Here is a 27,934-nt window from a genome sequence, read left to right as displayed (position 1 = left end):
CTTTCTTATTAATAAGGTACAAGGAATGTTCTTTTTGAGCTAGAGCGAATTAGAAACCGAAGAGGATATCTTACTTCATTACAATCAATCTTATTTCAGAGTTATAATAAAAGTGGGAAGGAACGATTTCCCTACATTTTGCGCTCTGAGTTTAAAAAATGCAATGGATTATGGAAGATCGAATAATGGCTGTCTTCACGCTGAGAAGAACATTATCCACCACAATTAAAGAAAATCTTCTCAAAAACTAATCGATGTGGAGACTTAATCGTCCAGGAATACTTATGTGCCATTAGTAGGTCCATCGGAGACCTACGATTTTTGCGGAGAATGAAAGAGAAAAATAGATATAGATATATAGATATAATGGGTGCTTCTGTTAATTTGGGCAATTTTTTTCAGTTGAAAATATCATTAGGACAAACAGGCACAATATATGCTGATCGAAAAGGCGTTTTAGTTCGCTCACTTGATTATGATATTTGGTGATATTTCATCTTCATACACTAAAGATCTTAATATGATGAGCAATTTTTCCCACATATTTCGCATAAATCGATAGATATATGTTTACGGTATTTGATAATTTGTTGTTTCTGTTTCCAGTTTGCTTACCCGACTATAAATGCACGCAGCATCATATTCTTTATTCTATAAAATATTTTCCACAGTATCAAAAAGTATCATTGTTGGCATTTGCAAGTAGGTTAAGCATGTTAATGCTTTTAATTTTCCGTTTATTGTGTTTTATAACCTCGAGCAGTTAGACAGGTCCTCGCACTCACCAACGTATATAATACACGTAAACAATAGATCATATTCTGTACGCTTCTTCTTTTTATATTCTGTTGGAGTGTTAAGTATGGATATATAGTAAATATATAAAATAATGCCTGCAATTAATGGTCTTAACGTTACGTTCGTTTGCATGTATGTATTTGATAAGTTTTTTCACATACAACCTTAACATTTTTCTGTGTGCTTGTAAGAGAAGGGGGAAAAAAGTCTGTTTTTATTAGTTTCCGTTTTCTCATTTATTACTTTTTATTGAGAAACATTTTCAAATATTTGCTAGAAAAAGAATCATAGAAGAAAAAGATATGCTCTTAAATATGGTTTTTTTCTTTTTACATATTTTCTAAATTTTTTACTCATCTATCATATCCTCTTAATGTAAATAATTTTTCTATAAGATATCCCAGTGTACATTTTTTTGGATAGTATTTGATTTGATTGGAATGCAATCTATTTTGGGATCATTAAATGCGATGACATTTATATAAATTCTTTAAATCATATTTTATTTCATCTTTCATTTCTGATTGTTTCACAATTTCGATGTATAAGTGCCGTAATAAGGCAAATTTATATATAAAAAAGTTTCTTCATCCGGACAATCGGCATAAAAAATATATGAGGTTCTTGAAAATGATGATCTTGAGATATGTGAGATAATCATCATCTCAAAGTCGCAATATTAATCAAAGCAAAGTAAAAAACTAGATCAACAATTCCTTTACAAAATAACACAAACGATGGCTGAGACGTGCCGAACTAAATTCTTTGATATATGGAAAAAAAGGGAAAGAAGACACACAAACAATAGTTTTAACAGAGAACTGTTAAGCCATTAATAGATTTCTATAAAACGAAGTCTCGGAGGGATATAAATCAAAATATAGTTCAAATAGAATTTTTGCACAATTTTTTTTCAAAAGACATCATAAATAAAGCACATCTTTATGTTAATAGGTTAAAATAGGGAAAGAAAAAATTTGTATATTATTTCATGTCAAATACGAGAGTAAAAAAGCGAAAGTTTACTTACGTACTGTGGCCAAAGCAAGTGCTGTGAGGAAATCAAAGTAATCCTTGATCAATAATCTTTCCAAAGGTGTGCAATGTTTTTATTCAATTCTCTTGCTTTACTTAACATTTACGCATAACATAGCCTTGTTTGAAAGATCACTGCACTCAAACCAAGTACTGTGAAAAAATGATACTAAGGCCCCGTGACTGTGTCAACAATAAACCTTCAAACGATGTTTATGTTCAGTTTTCTTCTTATTTTTCGTTTTAAATCCTTTCGGGACTTCTTTTAACAGAATCATGTTAATAGCTTAACGAAGCTTGGTTAAAATTTCTGGTTTATGCCTTCGCTAATTATATTTAAATATAACTTCACACCCTTTATGGAATGCTACTTGAAAGACATTATGTAAAAACTTTTTTGCATAGTATTCTTATTCGCAGCAAAAAAAGTTCATCTAGTTCTAGAATGTTCATGCTTTGGTGAAGTACAGAATCACTTCTAATGAAGTGATTAGGTGCAGTGCAATATAAATCTCTAGTAGATACCCACATAGCGGATAATATAACAGCGATCGTTTTATTACGTATGTCAACATGAAATCGGGATGCACTCATGGGTGGCCCTAACTCCACATGTAGAGAACATAGATGGTTGAAGTTTCAGGCGTAGTATCAACGCAAAAATATTTTTTTCTAACAAAGAAAATGACAAGTTTTCTGCCAAATAAGAAGCATTCTTCAGCAGGTTATCTTTCTGCACGAACGATACAAAAGAAAGTCTTGTTTGCATCGTGCCTTAACTAGGCGCACACATTCCATGCGCACTGAATATGCGACTGAATCACTTGAGTAGAGAAACGATATTCTACGTGTTTGGCGGGACCGAGAGAGTGACGTCTGTTATTAGCTGTTAACGTCCTATGCAAATGTTAGTACTAAACGCTTCTAACAGTTAATGAAGAAACTATTCAAAAAACGAAAGAAGTACTCAACTAGGAAGCCGGGCCTAGCCGAACTAGAGTCCTTCCGATCATCATTTGTTTGGATCGATGGAAGATGCACTTACTGAGTACAGCTTCACTTCGTACGAAAATGGCTCGATAATTGTTTTGCTTCGCAAATTGTCGGACAAATGGGAAAAATGTATGGTTAGCGGTCGACAATGCCTCGAATAAAATAGTTTTTATCATTTTCATACAGCAAACATATATTCTCTATAAAAAATGTCCAGTTTTTAATGTACACATTTGGTAAGTAGGCCGCAAAAAAAAAAGAAGAAAGATCACTTACAGTATATAAAACCGATCACTTGTTTTTTCTTACTCCGAAACGGAGAAAATCCTAAGAAGATTACAAAATTGTACGCTATTCCGATACATTTGGCAACTAAAATGCTATCTCTTCTTCTGTGTACTTATAATTTAAGATTCAATGTCCTCTCTTTATTCATCGAGCGATTTTACAAAAAAGAAGAGAAAACTTAATTATGCATATAAATCTTTGTTATATAACAATAACGTAACCAAAAGAAAAGAAAGAAATTGAAAAGATTTGTTTGTGACTTGTTTTTTTTTTTTTCTTTTACTATATAAATGAACATTTGTATATTTCCGGAATCGTTGTACGTTTCCGTTTTGCAACTAAGAATAATCCAAACCGAGTAAAATAATTGCCAACAATATCATAATACGTTATACAAAGTTTAAATAGGCAAAGGACACAAACAATAAAAAAAAAAAAAGAAAAAAAATGAAAAGTGCTGCTATATAGCTATAGTAACCATCTCTTATATTTTAACTGAAAATGGGCAAAAATGTATTGGACACTTGAATTATTATTACCGTTTTTCCCCTTCGTCTTTTTCAAAAAGATTATTTAGTTCATACAAACACTTAATATGTTGTTTGAAACATTATCTGTCGGCAACCATAACTTTGTGCCGTTTGTGAGCAGCTAATATTATACAACGTAATTGCGAAATTTCGAACCCCTTGTACATGCCTTCGAAGAAACAGAAGCACCGGTTGATCAGGTTGCTTTATAACGCTGAAAATAGATAGTTGCTAAAATTGAGAAATATCGCGAGAGTATTATGATCGGATCGCCCTATCAAATGATTGATATATTTCCTTGACCGACTTGGGAACATTCTATGTAGAGTAGTAGAGTGGTCACGCTGTAAACTAATTTTATCGTATACTTCCGCACAACGCTTCAAGCTCGAGTGCAAATCTTTTTGTTCGCAAAAATTACGTCTAACAGTAGAGCCTGAAAGGCCTTAGTAAATACCATTGAATTCATCTCAACAAATACCACGCATCATTTAAAAAGTGAATTTTCCTACTGTAAATTTATAATATCGGCGGGATTCTCGCATATAGTAAGTACTTGTTTATTGGTATGTATTTTCGCTTTCATTGTTCACTCACTTGAATCGCAATGTATAAGCCATCTTAGACGAGTTGTTTTCCTTCTTAAATAGTCGTATCAACCACACCCTTCAACATTACAACTTTGAAATGAAATTTTTATTACCAAAAAAACACCAAGTTCGACACCATCAAGTTTCAATATGCATGTCACTCACTTAAGATCATACGCTTTAGAAAGCCTCAACACCGTCGGGTAGCCAAATGTCGACCATTCCCTTATAAAGCTTTTTTAATATTCGAAAAGGTTTAGCCAAAAATTTGAAGGGTTAATTTCCACTTCATCTAAAAGCTGGATATCGATGACTAGCCAAGTAGGTAGGGATCGCGACTACGAGATCTATGTTCATAGATTTATATCATAATACGGTAGACTATATGTGGTTGTGGCCGTAGCGAGTCCTTAGGTGATATAGGTGCAAGGCTTGCTGTGCCCAATGTTCACATCCATTAGACTGCGGCCACTCTCCATCATCGTCTCTTCCCACGCTTCTTTCTGATCGTCACCATGTTACGCGTCCTGGAGTACATCCTTTAAGTGATTTATCCTATCACATTCGCGATTCGCAATGACAACATTGACTACATTTCAACGAATTGCTATGCCCTAGATGTCGAAGCTTGCTACCGTTGCTTAAACATACATTGCAGTCGCGAAGAAGGCGAAATTAAAACGTACAAAATGCGCAGAGAGAGAAAGTAGAGAGAGAAAATCTAAAATTGGAAGAGCTTTGTACGCCAAGCCTTATATCTGGAACTCATTGTTCGTATTGTCACTCTTGTATGGGGAATGGAGAATATGTGTACGACTTTGATCGACTCCGGCTCATTTTCAAAACTCTTGTATTAGCTGTGAATTGCATTATTAATGTTTCATCTGAGGACAACGACAAGAAATGGCCTATGACTGAAGTCGAGTGAGAATTATTTCTACAATTTTCGCTTTGGCGTGATTTTTCGCCTGCAGTTATTTAAGATAAATTAGTATACACTTGCCTTCTTAGCTGATAGACAAATCCTAATCGGCCTTAAGTCCTAACAAACGTAAGATCAAAATATATATATATATATATATATTGTGTATGTAATGATATCCTTAATAGAGACAATTGCCATAATTTAAAGTATTTTTAATATTCGTTTTGTGCATACAAAACTAGGAAAGACAATCTTGCTTACTTTTTATGGAGACAGACAGAGAGACAAAGATTGCTTGCATGTTCTTTCATTCTATATTAATAACAAATACTGTTTTAATAGCAAACAATATTCTCATTCATAAAACCTGCACTGAAAAGGTTTAATTTTAAGAGAGTCAGGCCAAAAAAAAAAAAAAAAATACAGTTTGTCACTTACATGTACAAACATATCTCCAATTCTCTAGTTAAGAAGAATTGAGCACAAGTAAACTAAAAAAGGAAAAAGAATAAATTCTATGAAGTAAAATGAAAAGAGTCTTAGTTTACAGGTTCTTAATAGATGTACACTTTGCTCCTATTCACAAAATAAAACTTAATTGATGCACTGCAAAAAGGTTTTCAATAATTGAAATAAAAACAAGTAAGAAACTTGTAAGCGCCTTCAGGCAAAAGCTGAAGCATCCCCTATTCGTTTTTTGTAGCATTTAGCGGCGATATGCTTTGCTAAGTTCATAACGATCCCATCACGTTAATTGTTCGCAACATATTTCATGCGCCAAGATGCAGCTTTTCATATAAATTTCAAATATTTCGCGATTTCCGAAAAATGCACCGATACACGGATTGCCTAAGTTGTCATATAAGTGTATATACTCGTGCGCGGCCGTGTGTGCGCATTAACAATATGTGCTTGCATGTAGTTTGATCAGCGGCATCTATTGAGAAAAATGATAATATAATACAAATTATCAATATACACAAGGATTAAAATCAATGGTTTTGACCTTTCTCGACTTATTCACTGTATACGGACGATGACAATTTTCGACATGCATTACTTTTATTGTTTGAATTGAAGAAATCTGCTGCCCTAGCCCATCAAACACTTCTAGAAGCTGTTCCTTCATATCTCCATTGTCGGTTTTGGTTTCAACGGTTTAAAAGACAAAGAGCGACCCGGAGGACCAAAAAAGTTCCAAGACAACGAATTGCATAAATTATTGGACGAGAATCCAGCTCAAATTCCTAAAGAATATGGCATTTCGAGCCGTTTCACCATCGCAGTTGCATGGCTTGCCAGGCAAAAAAAAAGAAGAGTTTTCTGTGGCGAATTGTGATTGGTATAGTAGACAAGGTATAGCGTATCACGAGCTGCTAAAACCGAATGACATTATTTCTGGAGATGTCTACCAACGACAATTGAACGAATTGAATGAGGGTAAGAAAAAAGATAAGTAATTGCGGTTAAAAGACGCAAAGTCATACTCTTGCAAGACCACGCTCGTCCACCTGTTGCCACAGTTATCAAGTTGCAGCTCGAATGGTAATCTCCGTCCCATCCAGCATACTCACCAGGCATAGCGCCTCATGATTACCTCTTGTTCCTTGTATTGGTGCAGCATGGCTTGACTGGCACACGGTTTTAAAATGTTGAAGAAGTGCGAAAATGGTTCAATGATTGGATCGTTGCCAAATGATTGGTTGATTTCTCAAAACGTGTTGTCCATCGCGTATTGACTCAAAATTCGGATATGAGAAAGCCATTTACTAGAAGAAGGATGTTTTACATCCACAATCAAATTAAAATAGCACCGTGAGGTTAGATCTGTCGAAAGTTCAGCAAAAAATTCGGGCTTTTATGCCGACTAATAACTGTGAATGACATGTACGTCTATTACTTTACACCTGAAATGAAATAGCAGTCAAAACATGGGCTGAAAACGAACCATTGATTACAAAGAAGTCGAAGAGAGTTTTGACAAGAAAATACTGGCCATTATCCGAGCTTATTACAGCATCTGCTGTCCCTTTACATACATATAAAGCAATTGTCAGAACACTAACTGAACTCTTATGTATTTAGCGAAAGCAAGATGTCCTGATGATATAATAGTAGAAGCCAGTACAGTTTCTATGTACCGGCATCGGACATTTTTGATATTTGTGTAGGCGATATATGACCAATAGATCTTCTTGCATAGTCTCTTTACAGCTTCACTTTTTTCTAGATACATAAAAGCATAAACAGTTATTTTACAAAAAAAAAAAAAACAAAAAACAAAAAGATGATGTGCAAACTTATAATCTACTTTTTAGTTTAGTGCAGAAATTAATTTGTGAGAAAATCTTATGAAATGTTTTCTTGAATAATAGAAAACGAGTGTTTAAGTAAGCGAAGAAATTGTTATTGTAGGAAAACGGTAGCTTAGTAGTAGTAGTAGTTATTATTGCATTAGAGCGCTATCTTGTAAGTCTGTTATGTAATCTCCAACACATTGCATTATCGCATTTTTATAATATTTTTATATATATTTCGTAAATGTGTCTGTTTGATTTGAGTTGGGAATTGTAGTGCTTTCCTGCCTACTGCGAGTGCAATTATAGGTGAAAGCGCATCCAGTTCGGTGACCATCATCAGAGAATGTACGATCCAAGTTTCAGCTTTCTCTTGCAAATTTTCACGAACTCAAGTATCCTGACAATGGACGAAGACATTCAGGCAAAGAAAAAACAATATAATTAAATGAATTGAAATGAACTCAAAATTTTGCAACCAAGAATTTTTTAAATAAATATATTTTTTAATTTCCAAACTATAAGTAAAGTCTCAAATTTCTTCTTCTTATTGTTATTATTATTATTATTTGATTATTAAGGAAAACTTACCTGTGAAAAGTAAATATATAGATGTGACGTAACAATAGATATAACGAAACTAATACGCATGAGGGGAGCATATTTCTGCTGTGCTTAAGTACATAAATGAAAATTTAATGCAAGAAAAACATTTAACCAAAGACTAACATCCCCTGAAGAGAACAATGTTTTACCATCCAACTCAACTCTTTAATACTTGTTTTATAAAATGTTGCTGCTTAACAGAACTGCAAACTCAATTGCTTATACAGTACTTTCCTTTTAACTACTAAACAACCAAACAAGATTTGCACAATCAATTCTTATATTCTTGAAAATCTTACAGAAGAAAAAAAAAACTGCAATGCAAAACCATTCCTAGCACCTTGTGGCCATATGCAGAAAACATAACATTTGTAGCCGTGCCAAATCAAAATGAAATCGTGTAAAAAGAAAATTGTATACATTACGCGTGATTAACAGCGAGCCAATACCAAACAAAAAAAAGAAAGAAAAGAAAATGCTCTTTAAGAACAAAAATGTCGCTCGATTAAGCAAGAAACAGTTTTGTAAAAAATATTTAAGTAAAGTCAAAAAAAATAAATAAATAATAATAATAAGAATAAGAAATTTAACGCCAAAATGCCTCTTGATTGTAAGGTCCTTTAACAGAGAATTTCAAGGAAGAAGCAAGTACTATGCGACGAAAAAGCGTAGTCCCCTTCTCTCTAAATCCATTAATGATGTAAAAATGTACTCAGTTATACAAGAAATTATTTAAAAATTATTATTAAAGATCTTTCACTTTCATACACTAATTGAAGTAATAAAGTATAGAGTACTGTGTATGCCTAAGTTAGCAAAGACTGCACATTAAAATTTTATAACAAAAGCATTATGTACATGCTAACGTTTTCGCATGAGCTCTTATGTTTCAATATTATTTTTCTTACTCTCTTTCCCGTTCTCCTTTTTTTCCTTGTTTCTTTTCACCATTAGCCGCTTCGCAAAGAAAATGTCGCCTGTTTGTAACAGCACGACGTATGAGCGATAATAACACTAACACATGTGCTGCTCTACATATGTAGTTTTACCAGTTCAACAATAATGAGTTTTTCTTTCTTTTTTCAACTTTTTAAACCCACAACCGCAGCGGGTTCGATAATATCTTCATATGTTTTGTGAAGCAAGAGACACGCTTTAAAGATTCGATAAATACTTGGTTATTATGGCCATCTGGTGCGATTCTAAATAACTGACTGACATTCACTTACTTATCCGATATTTCATTAGCGTTTTCCTTTTTTTTTTTTTTTTTTTTTTTTTTTTTTTTTTTTTTTTTGATCCAACGCCAAACACCACAAGTTGAAGATGTTATACACATATATAAGAAAAGATCAATCACTCAATCCATTATCTATTGCTGGACATTTCACGATTGCAGAATGGAAAGTTAAAACTTAACTAACGTGTTAATCAATTCAAAGAACAAGTTTGAATATAAATCCGATACGTTCCCTGGAAAGAGTTCCAGTCACCGAATAACTATAATTTGATATTCAAACTTCATCGGACATTGATCGCAAATATTTATGCAACGCGTTTAGCACTTCAAGATTTGAACGAACGTGTCAGATAAATACATAAATAATTGAGTGTCTTTTATGTCGTTTATTTTAAACAACTCCAACCAATTCGAACATTCTTTTCCGCCAAACTCTTCTTACGCTCCTTCCCTCTCTGCAAGTTGTTGTGAGAATACCAGATATTAGAGGCTATATAAAATATATAGATGAATATATGCATGCGTATATATAAAGAGTAATCCTAGATGTTTTAATTGTTTGCCGAAAATGCAAAATACCCGTAACACTTTACACATTCGCTTGAGTTATTTGGTACCTACGAATATTGTTAAACATCCAACCAAGATGGTTATAAGTTTCAGTCAAATAAAGCTTTCTTTCATTATACCTATTATTTTACTCAATTAGTATGTTGCGCAGTTCAATTGCAAAAAAATATTTAATTTTTTTATTTTGTTTGTTACAACTACATTCGATTAATGTACGTATGTTATATATGTAAAACATATCCATATAACACATGTAATGTAAAAAATACATATATAACTCGCCATGAATTTTCAACAAGTTCACTATGCTCTTGTTTAGCTGCAGACACCAACTTTAATAACTCGAATGCAGAAAATCGAACCACAAAAGCCAAAGATTCCCTTCTGTTTGAAAAAAAAAAACAAACGCTTCTCCTCCTTTGCGAGTTACCATTAAGTCTTAAAGAATTAGTTTCTTGCTATTAGTATAATTTATTTAGACCACAGATATAAATTCTAGGACTAAAAGAGTGGGGTAATCACTTGTGGTACAAGGACAAAATTTCGTTTTTGCGATTGTTTACAACAATCAGAAGGACTTGAGATAGATCCATCGTTTGTTATACCAACCGATGCAAAATTGCTTTGTGAGTCGATCTAAGTTTATTCCTCCGTCCGTTTGATTTTTTTCCATGTGCTCTTGGAAGCTTCTACGTACAAGATATAATTTTGAAGATATTTCGATGAAATTTGATACACGGACGTGTTTTAGCCTAAGGACGAACATTATAAAAAATGATTCGAATCAGATCACTTTTTCGGCAACTTCCCACATAAGGCTGTATTTTGACAAGTCATTATATGAATAACTGCATTAAGCAAAGTGATGTAGAGTACTTGTTATTTATTTATTTTTTAAGAATGTGCCTTAAAACGAACTAAAAAGGAAAACTTATTATACATTTTATTATAAATAAATTCTTACTGCGACAGAGCATATATCAAGATTGGAATGCAACAGGGTAGACTAGTATAGGCCCTGGCCAAGGATGACACATAAACTGATGAAGCATTTCATATTTCTCGGTGTGTTGGCTGATAAGCAAGCATCTTACATCTAATTACGGACAATAGCGTGAGAAGGTTGAACCTTTAAAGGAAAAGGATTGGAAGGAAAGTTAAAGAGAAAATTGTGGAAGCGAATCTCATTATCAGCACTGCTCTTCGGTTATCGTTTATCTAGTTCCTATATTCATCATCATTATTTCTCCAATCTTCAATTATGGACAAATTCTTATAATAAAGCATCTTCTTCGCGACTGGTTAAACTTTTCATTAATTAGAAGGATAGCATTCGGATTAAATAATCCTTTGCACATCCGGAAATCACATCAAGTTACTTTATTAAAACTGCTAAAACTCAAGTCTAAAATAGGGCCGATATTTTGTGTTACTAGTGCTCTGTTTTTTTTTTTTTTTTTTTTTCTTTTAATCCAAGAATTTGTGTCGTTAGTGTAAAAAATTATAATAATAGTAATAATAATAATAATTATATATATATATATTTATGTAAAACGGCTATAGCCCCCGCCTGTACATAAATGCAAAAGTTTTTATGTGAAACTCAGTGAACACAAATATTAACCAGCGCAAGCAAGTAAGAAGAACTAGTGCATTTAGATAAAAGCAGACCTAAAACAGTGAAGAGAAAAAGCGCAAGTAAAATTACAACGTTCGTTTGCTTATGACTAAAGACTAAAAAATCACAACACATCACATAAAGCGCTCTTTTTACCCGATAACAAATGAAATAAAGCTCGGCATATATATGCATATATATATATATATATAGTCATGGCTATATACATATGTGTGTGTGTGTGTGTGTGCGCGTGTGTTTGCATGCATGTACACGCGCATGCATACCTGTCTCTACATTTATTTTTTACACATACGTATTTTATATATATATTTAGGAAAAGTGACAACAACCACTTATGCTACAAGGAAACACTAAAAATCTTTATATTTCATAAATCCTTACCTTGATACCTACTTACCAGGTAGATACAATCCTCTAAATCCTATCTTTACGTAAAAAAAAAAAAAAAAAAAACCGTTAGGAGGTATAGCGTAACATAACCACTGAAATAGGCGAAATGACCTAAATTTCAAATTATTTATTTTCGCTTTCATTTAACCGAAAGAGATTTTAACAAGCTGCTGAAAATAAAAAAATTTATAAAAACATATATATGTATATATATATATATATATATATATATATATATAGATATTTTTGTTTTCTTTTTAAATAAACTCTTCGTTGAGATTTTAATGTAAACTTAAAGCGCACACGCCTCAGACGAATAAATTGAAATTATTTTGAAATAGTTGTATTTGTGCCAAGTGCTTATTTCATTATAAAATGCAAGTATGAGATTTAACTTGAATTTGCATCGATCGAATCATAGTTGCTCGGGGAAAGGGTATTGCGTTAGATATGTTACTCTTTGAAATATAAGAATTTGAATCGATTTCATTGCGTTCACATTTTCAACATATGCTAAAGTTAGTCGCATTTTTAAAAATATTTTTTACTTATGATGATTCTATCTCTTCTTTCCATGAGGCGCATGCAGTTTCATTAACTTATACTTTCATAAGGTTGTTAAAATGATATAGAGAATAGATAGTTCTATGTTGTTGTTATTTACACCGTTTCAAAGGCAAGCAAACATATCTTTTCATATATATTTAGAGTTTACGTTACCATAATAGCTTACAAAGCTATTGATAACTAAGTTCTTTAAATCGCTATCAAATAACTTAGAGAAAATTAGTGCTTCTACTACGATTTAAAAAAAAAAGGTGAGATGAGGGAGGAACAGAAAACAGTGTTAGTTATTTTATTAAATTCGACTATAAAATTATTTGTTTCAAACTATTAAGAGCGTCAAAGTAATTAGTATCAAATTTTCTTATATGAAAATCTACTTTCACTTACATGAAGTCTCCCTTTGTAAATCGGACTGTTTGTATATTTGTGCTTCTTCGCATAATTATCTATAAAAGTTAATGAAATTTGCAGTTGAATATGTTTATTTGATATTAATCCAAAGTTTTAACTTCAAATGTTGCAAAGAGAAAGATCACCTTTTTATAACCTATACCAAGGGTATATTAAGTTTGTATGGATGTATGCGAAACGCAAAAGGATCTTGAGATAGATCCATCTTTCATTGTACCGATCGATTCAGAGTCATTTTGTGAAAGCTTGTATGCCTGTCTGTCTGTCCGTTTTGGGTTCATGTGTTCATGGCCTATAGATTTCAATTTTAACACTTGATACATCAACTAATTTAGGCTTAACGACGAACGCTATTGACGGATTGTTGCGGACTGGAGCAGTTTTTCGAACACTTTCTATATAAAGCCATAATTTGAAAAGTCATTATATAAATAAATCTATTAAGCGAAGTGGTTTCGAGTATTTAATAGTGGGCCATGTCCCGCTATAGTGTTTTTTCTCTTGTTTTAATTATAGAAAATTTCAAATTTTTTTTTTGAATTAAAAATTCAGGAATTGAATGAAAGACTTGAAGCTTCCGCTGACTTTTCAAAGTCAGCTCATCTCTTATTATTTTTCGACCAAATGCATACGTCAATCAAATGTTAATTTGTTATAGTTTTTATAGTGAAGGAGAGAATCATTATATGAGTGTGAATTTAAATTTATGCAATATTTGACGTCTTACACATAAGCGAATAATAATTTTGGTGTACCTTAAACGGTGATGACAAGTGTAATAACCTTAAATACCTGCACTACGTTTTTATTTACATTTGCTGCTAAAGTGAATTTAATTAGTTGGCACATGTGAGCTGGGGATAATTGTTAGGCTTTAAGCAAACTAAGTAACTTTGGCCGTTAATGCAATCAATTTACAGCAGACCGACAAACAGACTGCATGCAGTTCACCTTTTTAGACAAAAAAAAGTAAAAATTTTTTTTTTTTTTTTCTTTTAATTAATTCCACTTGAATTCATTTTTTGTCTGAGCTCTCTGTAAGACTTTAAATGACTTCCAACTAAGAGGATTAACGACTTAAAAATGCTGCAAGTAGTAGCCAAAGGATGTCGATTTCGAGCTGGTGCTATTTAATGGAAACTATACTAATGTATATATATATATATATATATATATAGCTATAGATGGCTAAATTAAAATGGCAGAAAATGCATAGTTGCTTATCTAATCCTCAAAGTACAAGTGAATAGAAAATAAGTATTGGAAATGATTAATGGTTTAGAATTAATTTAAAGAATATTCAAACAAGCAAACAAGCAAATCAATAGGAGGAAGAAATTTGCTTCTAACAAATGCGTTTAAAATTGGTTTTAGCCTCCCTCACTATACACACACACACATACACGCACACGTACACAGAAATGTACCGGCCTCTCGTATTCATTAAGTACATGAAGATGTTTTAACATGGGCTCATTGGACATTATTGATCGATTCGCAAAGTTTTTCTAAGTGATAACCCATTTTACATAAATATATGTATGTATGTCTTTTCTTAAGTATCATATTTTACATCATTGCACGTTCCATTTGCTTTACTATTACGGCACTTTCCACAGTGCACACACACACACTCCGCGTTGACTTATTGTTTCAAAGACTATAGTTTCGGACCGACAAAAACGTATTTCTGTGAAAAATATACCGAAGTGTATTTCGAATAATTTTTAAACGCTTTTTCAAATACAAATATTCATTAAGCTCTGTCTCAGTAAAATGTTTGGAGTGCGTGACATTAAATATGTAAAAGTATCTCATATAAAACTATAAATGGCGTTTGTAGATTGACAATGCTTTTCTCTATGCTGTTTATACCCTACACTACTTGTGGTGCAAGGGTATATTAAGTTTATGCGGATGTATACGACACCCTAAAGAACTTGATATAGATCATCTTGTTTGTCCGTCTATCCATCCTTTTTTTTTTCTGTGTTCAGCCTACCAGTACCATTTTTTGTAATATTTTGATGAATTGTTGTACACTGTACTGGCGTGTTTTTTGATCCAAGAGCAAACGCTATTGAATATGGTTCGGATCGGACCATTGTTCCGTACGGTATTGCGTAAGAGGTCTTATTTTCAAAAGTTATTATATTTATAACCGCAAGTTGGTGCAGCGCATTTAATGTTTGACCATCTCTTACTACGAATTTCACTTGCTTGAAATAAAAAATATTGAAAATTCCCTGACAATGATTGATTGATTGAGGATATTAAGCCGTTATTATATGATATAAAACTCAGGTGAATAAAACTGACTTACATTATATAGACATAAATAAAATTTGTTATGATCCTTCGCGTGCTTTACATTAAAAAATTCAAATTAAACGTTGTCCACATTTTCGCACCTGACTTTAAAAGTTTTTTTGTTTTTGTTTTCATTTTATATACCCAGTACATGTTTGTTTGCTTGTTTCTCACAATTCCCGTAGTTCATCTTCTTAAATACACTAACAGTTTGCTGTCGGTGATAATTTAGTTTAAACTGCGGCATGGATAAATACCTTTTGCTTCAATAGTTGTTTCTGGTTCACTCCTTCTACAAATAACGATCTATAAAATATGTTGTTATAAGTCTTTACTTGGAAGTGTCGACAGCAAAACAGCTTCAAAATGGCTCGAAATCTAAAAAAGTCTCTAAATATTGGTGCGCTCGATACGTTTGTTCACATCAACGTTAGGCGACAAACAAGTACTGAATTTTAACACATTTCTTTGAAGTACTGAAGTACATTTTAGAGACCCCCGTTGAAACTTCCGAATGTATTGTAAACACAGTGCGTATCACACAGTTTTGGAAAACTTTTTTCAATATAAAAATCATCAAGACACATGGTTGAGATATCGCCAGTTTTTGCAATTCCTACAAAAGAAAATGTATTTTCACTTAACAGAAAAATGTATTTTCACTAAAAAAAAAAAAAAATGAAAAAAATGCATTATGTTCTGGATCAGCGCAAAATCGCGAAGTCAATTTATTCGTAATGATAGGCCCGTACGCTGAAATATTAATTTATTTCATTTCTCAAATTTAGAAAATCGACTCAACGAATTCCCCAAAACTACTATAAGTGAAAACAAACTAAAACGCTACAGTGTGCCGCAGCCCGCTCTTAAATACTCTGCTACACATTGCTTAATGCAGTTATTCATGTAACGACCTTTCAAAATAACCTAATATATATATGAAGCGATCGAAAAAGTTGGCTGATCCGATCAATTTTCAACAGCGCCCGTCCTTAGGCCATTTCATCAAAATATCTCGTAAATTGCGAACCTGTAGGTAGAAAACAACAGGGAAACAAAAACAAGCACAAACAGACAAGGCTTAGATCGATTCAGAAAGCGATTAGATACAAAGGGAAGCTGAATATTTCGATGGCACATGAATAAACAGTGACAAATTTAATAAAGCGATGCATTTCATTGGCATATCGCCACTGAAACGAAACGAAATCAAGTGACAGTTTCTTTACCACTTCTTTTGAATACAATGTTGCTATGGGAACATTTATTGCCATATATAGCAATCAGCTTTTATCTTTAGCTTCAGCTTTATTTCCACTTAGTTCAACGTTGTACTGAATATTAAAACGAATGCTTTTCGGGAATGTCTTTTGTAGAATAAATTTGATGGTTTGTTGTGTAGACGTTTATTTGTAAGCATCGGCATGACTGACAAAAACTGTTCTATTGAATCGTAGTAAGTTCAGAGTTATTATCAATGAGAATGCTATCCATTCATTTCTCGATTGATAGTTCCTTTGTTGATTCTATCTACCTCTTAAGTATCTGGAACCTAAAGTGAATACCTCCTGTTCTCCTTGGACGACTGACTATAAGGAATGCGAAATAATTGCATAATGAGTATTACGAAACTCAATGAAAGTGAAATGTACTTTTCTGAATGATCGGATGATCAGTATTGCAAATGGAACAAACACTTTTAAATAATCTATCGAAAAATAATGTCAGTTCGATGTATCATAGCATAGTTGAGCTTATTTTTTTTCTCTGCAAGAAATAATAATAAATCTGATTCTCATATGACGTCTATCTTTAATAAATTTCCCTATGTATGCCTAATTAAATTTTCATTTAATCTACATGCGATTTTTTTTTCTTAGTCCCTTTCAATTATTCGTGGATTTATCATAATTGTGATGGAAGTAAAAAGTGCTATCAAAAGCTTACCCAGCTGATATTTGGTATTTCGAAGGCGTATGAATAATGAATTATCTATCTAGTGATTACTCACACGAAATGATGTTTTAATATTTACAATAATATAATATTTTACATAATATTTTATATAAAAAATTATCTCTATATTTCTGAAATTGAAAAACTTGCCAGACAATGTCTGCTTTTACATATTTACACATGGCGAAGCGTTTCCGTTGTACGACTTGCTTCGAAGAAAAATAATAATAATAGTAGTAGTAGTAGTAATAATAATAATAATAATAATAGAAAAACCAACATAAGCTGATAGACGCACAAATACACATTTGTCAACCAGTATGCAGACAGCATCATGAACTCAGTAATATTATCTCTTTGGACTGGACGGCTGTCAACGACGAAACAGCAACAAAAACATAAATTATTATCAGGCAATGGCTTAAGTTACATTCGCTCAATTATCGCCCATATATGCAAAATAATGCAAAAAATAAATATAAAAAATAACTAAGAAAACTATGCACGGCTGTCACCGAATCTTTCCTATGCCCAACAACTTTATCCTTAAAAAAAAAAAAAAAAAAAAAAAAAAAAAAAAAAAAAAATAAAATATGAATGGGAGGAGGGTGATCTGTTTTTTCTCTTCTTTTACAAAGCGTATAGAACGCCCTATGGAATAGGTAGGAATGTGGATCTTTTCTAACATTGTATTCTTCTTTGTATAAAGGGTCACGCCTCTTATTTTGTTCTTCAAAACAAGACATGTTCTTAGTTTACGGTATATTGTACGCATATTCCTTGAACGATTTGGCCCTTTTCCTTTATCAGGCTACGAGCAAGAGCTTCCAGGCAGACACACAGACAATTAAGTTAGCCTATTACACTAATTTTGAATTGGATGCTAGTCAATTATAAGATCTCTTAAGCCTCCTTCTACTGGATGCACTAAACATTTTGACTGAGCGATTTTTGCCCCGAATTTGGAACGGTACGTATAAAGAAGAGAAAATCATGAAAGAATGCATCAAAATGACAGATGGATATGCTGTTTGAATGACTACTCTTAGGCCGATTTTCGCTTGCCCTATAAATCAGAATAAACAGAGGAAAATTGATACCGAATTTGCCTTTGAAAGCAATATTTTATCAAATGTCATCGCGCAGCGAAAACCTGAGAGCATATCTTGTTTTGAGAAGCAACAAAAGAGACGTGGGTTCTTTTTCCCCTTTTGTACAAAGGAGAATACAATGTTAGAAATTTCCACATATATTCCATAGGGGGTTCTACACGATTTGTACAAGAGGAAAAAAAATCGCTGAATGATTAGGACAACAGTGCATAATTATCAATAGGCGCTGTTGGATTCGTTTCGAAGCAATCGTCTGAAATGGATGAATGGCAAAGTGAAAACTTTCTCTACAATGTGCTATTAAACATATGCGAAATAGGATTTTTGAGCATCGAATACCGGCAGACATCGTTCCAGGTTGCCGTTAGCTCTAAATATGTTTTATGATAAAGGGCCTATTAGATTGAAAAGTTGAAAGTTTTATTAAACGCAGTTTTCCACTTATAATTTGTTTTTATAAAGAAATATCGTACATCGTACATTTGTATATATATATTTGTATATATGTAGAAGACTATATACACCTTTTTTAAAGACAATTCTTTTTCTTTCATTTCCTTTTGCAGTTATATGAATACATGTATATATACTAATGCATATGCTATTAATAACAAAATGCCCATAAACCTACAGCTCTTAGGTATTAAACAAGTACAATTGCATGTTTATGAGTGTACATTATATATAAACACATGAAGCTGTAATACACTTTTATTTCTTATAACAGACTTCTTGTTACTTGTAACAATTCTCTGTTTCCTTTTTCATTTTTCCCTCAAGTACTATAATGCGCTATTCGGTAAGAGTTTCCTTTTACTTTTTCTAGCATTTCCAACGTTACAAATCGCAATACCATTAAAAATAAAAAAAAAAATGCAACTTCAATTTCTTAAATTTTTTTGATTTTTTTTTTTTTACTTATTTGCTTAAGGTAAACGAAAATGTGCACTTTACCTGTAAATAAATCTCTAAACTTCTTATTGCAAAAAAAAAAAAAGAAGCAATAAAAAATAAATAAATAAAAGAAATGTTGTCATAGAAGATTGCCATGTCTTGGCAAACCTGATCATGATAATATTGGTATTTTTTGATATTCTATTCTCCCTTCTTTTCTTCTTGTTCTTCTATTTTTTTTTTTTTTTTTTTTTTTTTGTTTTGTTTGTTTCAATAGTAACAATAAAAAAAAAAAAAGAAAAAAACCAAGGATTTATCTCTGTATCAAATATGAGATTTTGAATTTAATGTTGGCATTAGAAATCAAATCTTTAGTTATCTGTAAGAAATTATCTTAAAATTAAACCGAAAACTTATTGAGAGAAAGCTGTAAACTTTTTATAAACAATAGATTAAAGATATTTTTCATCAGGTTGAGAATCATTTTTTTTTTTTGATAAATTGTGTAATAAAACCGATAAAAGCAATCTCAAAGCACACAGTTACAAATGCTTACTTACATGTTACGCTTAGTGCTATATCGGTCGAACTATAAACGAAACGATACGAGACAATGCCCTGTATATTTTTCAGAAAATTTAGCAGCCAAGAATAACATAAAGATACAATTGTGGGTGTGGCACAATTTTAAATTGTATTTTTGGGACATAATTATGTGACGATATACGGGACGCATAAAACGTGAAATACGTTTCCCACTCGAAACATGAAATTTTCATTTTTTACATTTCACTTACTACAAAAAATTCTATGACTATTGGAGACGCTGTCAGAAATCTTTATAAGTGCCGCGACACCGACAAAATCTCGAACATTTGATGAATTGGTTACACCTTTTCAAAGCAAACATCTTGGTAAGCAGTATAACAAATTCAAGCCAAAGAAATAGGATTTCAAAGGTTGGTAGGGCTTCCCAAGATGGATTAGTTTCGAAATTTAAGATTTATCAAAAATCTTTAACTGTTAGCATACAATATCACATTGGGTCACATTGGGCACCCAGCGCTGCGAAATAGCGATTGTAGATACATCTGATCGTATGATTGCGCACTATCGTCACTCCACAAAAAAATAGGAAAGTTTATCACAACTATGCTTTGATTTTTAATCCATTTGCTCCTTTCAATCAACGAAACATTAATACATGTTTCCTGGAGTTTCCGGTATACCCGCAGTATATAAACCCATTTCACTCATAAATTACCACTACCGCAAACAAGTCAGTTTTTTCTTGCCATAAAAAAAAATTGACATTTACACTCAAATACTCCTCAATTTCGTGAAAATCAATGTTTCTAAAAAATCCCAATTTGCACCAATTATACATAATGCTTCCCGCAGAAGCATTCACTTTACTTTAATATACATCACATTTTTATATCCTACACTACTTGTAGTGCAAGAGCATATTAATTTTGTCCGGATTTACACTATACCCAGACTGTACCCAGAAGGCTTTGAGATAAACTTATCCCTTATTAAACTTGTCTGTCGGTCGTGTGTTCAAGTCTTCCTACCTACACATCGCAATTTTTGGAGATACTTTGATGAAACTTCTTACACCTGTTGGTATGTTTTGACGTAAGAACGAAATCTATTGAAAATATTTCAAATCGATTCGATTTTTCGACCACTTCCCTTATAAAGACTTATTTTAAAGTAGTCGTTATAGGAATAACCGTATCGGGCGACGCAGTTTAGCGTGTAGCCGTGGCCCACAATAATGTTTTATACTTATTTTATTTATCATTAAAAGCTTTGTTATGAATTTACAATTTTAATTAATTAGAGTAAAATGGTTTGTGATGCGCTTACAAATATTTTGCTAAATAAGAGAAAAATGCGGCCGAGCTCCCAAAATCGGCATTAGTTACACCATCCTACAGAGCGTCATGCAACAGTGTTGTTGCGTTCTTCTACGGACTTTGATAGACTAGTGTCAGATACATCCATCTGGCAATGCCTTTACATTATATTACTAAATCCTGTATACGAAAATTCTTAGATGTCTATAGAAAATGAAGGCTGCGCACGTGTTTCTTGCACTCGGTACATTTCATTTGGAGTAGAATGCGTTGTTAGATAAGAGACATTTCGATTCGATTTTAGAATTTCAACTTTGCAATTCGTTCTAATTTTGAATAAATTGAATCGAGGGCACAAACGCCTGAAATACTTTCATTTAGTTATTTAGAGCAACGACAACAACAAAAAGAGTTCATTTATTTCAATTTATAGAAGAAATGGAAACCATATTCTGGGACAAAATTATATTTTCAGCTAAGTTCTAAAGAAACTTTTAAAGCCATAATTTGCTTTTTTCTTATATTTACATAATTCTCTATAAAAATCTCTCTGAAACTAATTGTTCACAACTTGAAATGGATGTTTATTGCTAATATTTAAAACCGCATATAGAATAAGAACCGAAAATGTAAACTTTATTTGTTTTTTTTTTTTTTTCGCATTATCTATTTATATAATTATCATACCTCAAAGCCAAGGTCTCGATAAGTACTCTTCCGAAAAGTTGAAAAGCAAAAAAAATTAAAAATAAAAAAAAAAATAGAGCTTTTCTTAAGAATGCAGTGAACACCAATTTAAACTCAACGGGAAAGAGGTTACAAAACACGTAGCATAAGATAATTACGTATATATGTATGATGTTTCACAACGTTGCAATCCGGTATTTTAGCGTTTCTTTCTTTTCTATCTTTCTCTCTCTCTCTCTTTCTCTCTCTGCCTCTATCTTCTATTATATTTCCACTATCAAAATCGTATTATATTAAATTGGTATGACTTTTCGGAAATGAGTATCATGTACCTTAATAGAGTTTATGATCGCCGCTGTTGATCCAAGCAAATATCTCACCAAACCAGAAATGAAACCGAAAATATTACGTAGACCAATATTTTTCTTAATTTATACTTCGAATTAATTGAAAACACATAACAATCTATTTGATGCTTATCCAGAATTCGACCTATACTAAGAGTGTATGTAATTATCTTCGTTTCTTTTTTATTCGAAACATTTTGTTTTTTTTTTTTTTGTCTTTCATTTATTTATTTTATTGCTATCTTACTGTTACTGACCACAAAACCAGATTTGTAAGTTTACAATTTAACATGCGCACGAATCATTTCAAAAGATTACAACAACAACAACAATGACGATAGCAAAAATTAGAAAAATAAAATTGAGAAATGAAACCAAAATAAAAACAACAACAAAGAGAGAAAAACAAGTAAGACCGGTACTATTTGCCTTGTCGCGAATCTCGCGTATCCAGCATCTTAACTATATATAATATAATAATCAAACATATTGTATGCTAATTATGAATGCCTTTGGCAACCATCTTTGCATGGGATATCTTTTATGATGAAATGACCATTAAGAAGATATCTGTCCTTGCGGATCGGTAAAAAATTGAAAATCGCACGTTAAACAAGAATAGGTAGATAGGTGGTATACATGTAATTCTCTTTTTTTACGCGATAGATAGACGTTGTTCAAAAAATTCATGTAAAAACAATGCATTGGCTAAATGGATAAATAGTAGACTGGATCCGTGAGTTCACTTAAGAATTTATTTCGTGCCTACACTATTGAATTCATTAAATATATTACAGAGTGAGAAAATTCATACAAATCATAAAACTTTTTATATGGCCCAATAGTTTTAAAGGGGAAGGCGATCTATTCCGTAGAAAAAAACTTTTCTTTTATATAAGAAAAATTCACAAAATTTACACAAGGATGGTGCTATACACTCTCGCAATATCAACTCATTCGTATTTTGTGAAACGTTTTTGATGGCTACACACCCATTTTTTCAACACGTTCGCAACAAGCAGAAAGTAGCCCTATAGAGTATATATATATATATATATATATATATTATCTATCTGTTATTTTGATATAGTTTGTGAAGGTTTCAAACGTTTCATCTGAACGTTTGCAAAATCAAGAAGGATGCTTACCACACCCTATAATGCAGTCGTATTCTTGACTACAGTATCAAATTCTGAATTGATTTAAGCATGTCAGTCCGTTCTTCCGTCCATGCAATGTTTGTGTTAAAAAACATTCTTCTGGTCGCAGAAATCAAAATATCGGTTTCAAATTCGGCAAAAACATTAAAATTTCTTATACGCAAGTTAAGTATTGAAAACAAGTTAAATCTATATGAAAGGACACCCCTGACATATAAAGCATAAGCTGGAGAACTCATTTGTTTTTAAAACCAAAAAAAAATCCTTTATATATATATTTTTTTTTTTGTTACACATAATAATTTCGACTTATATTCTATAGGTGATTCAAATCAGTCATGCCCACCTAATATTATAGAGTATCGAATTCTATGCTTTTACATATGTATATGTATATGTACATTCTTTTTTTTTTTTGAAAATTTTGCTTTTAAGCATCGTATTAGATCGAAAACGTGCAGAACGAGTGGTGTGTAAAATGGGGAAGAGATGTACATGTATATGTAAGTCATTTCAGTTCAGTTCAGTTAATTCTATCTTTGTAATAGGGGTACGAATAAACGTCCGTTCTTTGAGAAAAAGTGGCCCCATCAGACGGTTTTATTCTAATTGTCAGGTATAAAATGTTTCAACAACATAACCTTTACATATTAGTGGATTCGTGTCCATCAAGTTTTGTGTTGGATAGGCTTCATTTGCGAGAAAGTTTAGCTTTGCTGCTTAGTTTGAGAAAACCTTTTTGAATGATGAATAGGGAATGCGTTATGATATTCGAAGCCCACATAATCATGTGGCACAGTAGGAGAACCATCGACTGACTATCCATGGCGATTGAGGAGTCGGCAGTGCGCCGTGTATTGCGATTTGTTGCGACCAACTGAAACCAACGTTAAGGAATGCTATCAGACACATTTGATCCAATTGCGACAAAAAATGAGTATGATAAGCCAAAAGTCATGATATCGTGAATTCTCAGGATGACGAAATTCGTCCCCATATAGCGAAGCTCGTTCAGGAAATATAATTGTAATTGTAACGTGGGATATCCTATCCTCCTGGCTGTTATCAGCAAACATTACTCCATCTGAATATCATTTATTCCAATCGATGCCATGTAGTCTGTCTAAACAGTGCTTGAAGATATCAAAAATTGACTCGTTTCGTGAATGGCTTCAAAAGATGAAGAGGCCTATCGATGTGCTACCCGAACGCAACCAGAAAGATCCGAAAAAATAGTGCTTAATGATGGACACTGCACAATAAATTCCTAATTTTTGATGGAAAACGACGGAAACTTGTCTATATCCCTATAGTAATACATATTTTAATGTATTTGGCAACTCTTCTAGACTATTTGCTTAAATATCGTCCAGCGAAGCAATAAAGATAGTAAAATAAAATTTTGGTAATGATATTGTATCATTACCACAAGTTTATGAATATTATAAATGTTTCCGGGGGAGGCAGGAAGGTGTTGGTGTTCCATTTCCTAAATTGGAAACTGCGTAAGCATAAGTACCTAAAATCAATGGAGGGAACGAAGACACAAGCAAATACAAACAAAAAATAAGTTTTTGAAATAAAAAAATATTTTTTTTTATGCTAAGTAGTATCTTGTCCTAATGGTAACATTTCGTATGAAAGTCGTCACCGAATGTATGAAATAAAGTGATATAATGAAGCAATAGGAAACTTAAATGTATTGTGCAGTCTTCAAATGTTTACTTAATTTTTGTAGTGAATTGTAAACAAAGGCAATTTTAGTTAAAACCATTTTTTTTTTTAAATATAAATAAAATGTTTTTTTTTTTTTTTTTCTCCCTTTTAATAGATATGCATGAGAAACTTTGCTTTAAAAGTTTTTTTGGTAATTCCTTTAAATTGGATAATTTCGGTTTGCATGCCTGCATATTAAATTTGTTGTTGTAATTACGCGTTCTGTAAAATAAAAAAACAAATATTACGCTAAAGTTCCTAATCAACTTAAAAAGTTTTTTGAATGTTAAAACAAAAATTACTCGAAAGAAACGTTTCGTATTTAAAATTAAATTAAATAGAAAACAAGTAAAAAAATTATAGGCAGCCGAGGGCTACGTTTGAAGACCCTACACTACTTCGTTTAATACGGTTATCGATATAACGACTTTTCAAGATAATACATTATAAGGTATAGCTCGCTCAATACTATTCGTTCTTGAGCCAAATCACGTCAGTGCACTAAATTTCATTGAAATATCTCAAAAATTACAACCCGTACATTAAATACAATAATACATTAGCAGACATCCGGCAGGCAGACGGACATACAAGCTTAGTATTATAATAGATGAGTCTTCGCAAGCTCTGATGAGGGCAGATGACGATGACAATGGTTGATGATAGCACAGCGCTTAGTTTTTTCTGTTCACATGATTTATACTAATGCAAGTATGTATATTGCCCTATGCCCTTTTTACAAAAGGCTGTCCAAAGACTGTCATTCACATGAAATCATTTTTAACTACAAACAAGTAAGAGGGGACAGACATAGTATAAAGGGGCATTGCCACCATTAAATACCGTACATCGCGTTTCTTAATATAGTTCATCGATAACGACTTCTAAAAGTTAGCTCTTATGTGGCGAGCGGTTGAAAAAGTTTTCCGATCAAAACAATTTTCAACGACGTTTGTCCTTGGGCCAAAAGGTGTCGACGTAACAACAAGATTGAACACAATAAAACAAGACGGACTAAACTAAACAATACGGAAAACTAAATTTTCGTACTTTATAAAACTAAGGTGGAGGTGGCTGATCTATCCTAGCTTTATAAAACAAACGTGATAATTTTTATCGTACGTTTAGCGCAATTTACAAGCAATGGACAGCTAGAATACTCTTACTTCTTGTTGCATTGTAGGTGTGTTCTTTCAGCGGTTTTCCGGACCATTTTGAAATTCTGAGCCAACTTGTAGGCGATTAGTTCATTTTTACGAATGGAAGAATACTCACCGCAGTAGCTACATAGTAGGACAGACGGACATGTTTAAATTTATTACGTATTCGACACTTGTTTCAGAACGTATATACTTTATAGGTTCCTTGAAACTTGCTGCTGGGCGTTATAATGGTTTTGAGGAAAAATTGAAGTCTTGATATACTATAATATTGGCTAGGCTTGGCCGATTTTTTCCATTTATATATATTTATGCAAGTACTGCAGCATGACCCATAGAATGTACTCTGATAGTTTATCTGTTGTGCTTTATAAGTAAGTAAGCAAAAAGCCAATTTGACTGCTTGTTGGAGTACAGAGGTGTGCTAAGTTTACGTGGTGTTGTAGGTGTACTACTCCTCGAACGACTTGACTCATTTTCACTACAAACCTGCGTGCAAAAGCCGATAGTTTCGTATTGGTCATCAGAATAATACTTATAACGGATATTATATAGACGGGCAGACGGACATGATTAAATCGATTCAGAATTTGATGCGCTTAATCGCTTAACTTCTATATAAGTTAATATGTAATAGAAGTTAATGCAATGCACAGGACAAAAATCAATTGAAACATTTAACGATCGATGATATTTGAAATATTACATAAAATGCCTTAAATACCTTTTATAATTACTTGCGTTAACAGTAATTTCCATTTCAAAGTTATTTGAAATGCCAGTGTATTGCATGCGGACAGAAGAACGCTATATTTAATGAGTTCATTTCGCTGTGTTTATCTGGTAAGAAATATGCTTTATATTGTTTTTGTTTTTCTTTTTAACCCAGTTGCGGTATTGATAACGTTTTTCAAGAGCGCGTTTGTTCAGTTCTTTATATCTGTACATATTGAAATCCTCTATAAAAAAAAAAAATAAAAAAAAATATATATAAGCGTTACTTCGACCGCAAATAATTTTTATTTAAAAAAAAAAAAAAAAAAAAAGAGACGATATGAAGAGAGTAATTGATTTGACTAAAATAATACGTTACATAAAGAAACAATAGGTGCGTTGCGATTTCGCAATTCATAATAATAACGTTTATTTATTTTTTCTCGTAAAAATATATTAATTTTTTTATTTTTAATTTGTTCGATAATTATATAAAGCAATTATTATTTAGTTTTTTTTCCTCAATAACAATTCAAATGTGTTTTACATTATTTTATACATTGTTACAACATTTATAACACAATTGCAATTTCATATTAAATAAATGGTAATGAAACTAGTTAAGCATCTTGTTGAATTCCGTTATGCATTTGCTAATAATTTTTTTTTTTTTGTTTTTTTTTTTTATTAAAAACGAAATTGTTACTTTGAAATGCAACAAATATGTATATGTATATGCGGTTTACAGTTTAGTCATAACTTTTTGAACGCATGTTCAAAGTATATCCTTGTAGTTGTAAATGTATACATTTTGCCAAAAACACGAATGTTTTTAAGGAAGAGAGGCAAAAAAAATCTATACTTTTGCCGACACCGCAAGACGATATATATTAATTTTTTCGTGTCGTTCGTAGCATCCAGAGAGGCAACCACCAAATGTACACATTTTTTAACGACAATTACTTAACAGTTACGACTTGGCGTAAATATCCATTTTTTAAAAGGGAAACTGTCTGCAATAAAAGGAACAAGAAAATGATAACTTGACAACTTGAACTTTTACTAAAAATAAATATATATATATATATATATATATATATATATAACATTGCCCTTTGATATTCATCATCA

At 32.2% G+C, this 27,934-nt stretch overlaps 1 protein-coding gene and 1 non-coding gene across 4 annotated transcripts in view; both read left to right on the top strand.

Annotated features, from left to right (window-relative positions):
- LOC119640734 (tyrosine-protein phosphatase 10D) overlaps positions 1-27,934 on the top strand; it is a 131,219-nt gene that overhangs the window by 68,237 nt on the left and 35,048 nt on the right. The gene's annotated exons all lie outside the window — the stretch shown is intronic.
- Positions 10,829-10,935, top strand: LOC119644860. The gene has a single exon (XR_005248586.1). It is a non-coding gene; the product is annotated as a U6 spliceosomal RNA (small nuclear RNA).

The sequence above is a fragment of the Glossina fuscipes genome, unplaced genomic scaffold, assembly GCF_014805625.2.
Source record: "Glossina fuscipes isolate IAEA_lab_2018 unplaced genomic scaffold, Yale_Gfus_2 0, whole genome shotgun sequence".
Classification (NCBI taxonomy): domain Eukaryota; kingdom Metazoa; phylum Arthropoda; class Insecta; order Diptera; family Glossinidae; genus Glossina; species Glossina fuscipes.
This window is presented reverse-complemented; position numbering and strand designations above follow the sequence as displayed.